This window comes from Fukomys damarensis, unplaced genomic scaffold, assembly GCF_012274545.1.
Source record: "Fukomys damarensis isolate Sample0158 unplaced genomic scaffold, DMR_v1.0_HiC HiC_scaffold_10, whole genome shotgun sequence".
Taxonomy (NCBI): domain Eukaryota; kingdom Metazoa; phylum Chordata; class Mammalia; order Rodentia; family Bathyergidae; genus Fukomys; species Fukomys damarensis.
Genome location: NW_022900922.1, coordinates 1,834,500 through 1,835,083, shown reverse-complemented (window position 1 = coordinate 1,835,083; position 584 = coordinate 1,834,500). Strand labels below are relative to the sequence as shown.

The following is a 584-nucleotide window of genomic DNA, read 5'->3' as shown; positions in this document are numbered from 1 at the left end:
TCGGGGCTGCACCGGCGCCCTCCGCAGATCGCCCAAGGCCAAGGCTTCCCTCTGCTGGGGCAGGGACGAGAACCGGTGCTGGCCAGGTGCCTCACGACCCGCGTGGCTCGTGGTCCCCAGACGCGGACCGATCCCGGCGGCCTCGACTTAATTTCCTGCCCTTCCGGGCACGGTCTGCTGGGAAACCTCTCCCGGACCCCCGAGTCCTCCCCAGAGGGAGAGGAAAGGCCGGGTTTAAGAGCAGGGTGGGGCGGAGCGGACGGGGCCGAGGTGGTTCTTTGGGACTGAATCTCTCTCCACTCGGAAGGATTTGGGCGGATAAAGCGCAAGTTTGCGCCCTCGGTCCACAGAGCGACCGTAAACCGAGAAAACAAACAGCGACCGAGGAGAGGCGGACTTTGTCCCGCAGAGTCGGCCGCTGATGGTGTGCGGAAACGCTGGCGATGCGAACTTTCTGCAGATCGCGTACGGAGGGAGCCGAAGGAGAGGAGGGAGGGGAGCGGGCCGGAGGGGCCGCGTGGCTCAGACCGCCGGCTCGGGCGGTGTCCGTGTGCTCCGTGACTGCGGTGGGGGGGCGCGACGGG

General features: G+C 67.5%; 1 protein-coding gene across 5 annotated transcripts in view; it reads left to right on the top strand.

Moving 5' to 3' along the window:
* Sfmbt2 (Scm like with four mbt domains 2) overlaps nucleotides 1-584 on the top strand; it is a 219,667-nt gene that overhangs the window by 6,976 nt on the left and 212,107 nt on the right. For 2 of the 5 annotated variants that reach the window (XM_019207097.2, XM_010621390.3), the window contains exon 1: nucleotides 393-465. The exons of 1 other annotated variant lie outside the window; for it this stretch is intronic. The gene's annotated coding sequence lies outside the window, so the exon portion shown is untranslated. Of the gene's footprint in view, nucleotides 1-392; nucleotides 466-584 lie in introns of those variants that run through there. 2 more of the 5 variants (XM_010621394.3, XM_033761813.1) reach the window with 2 other exon arrangements.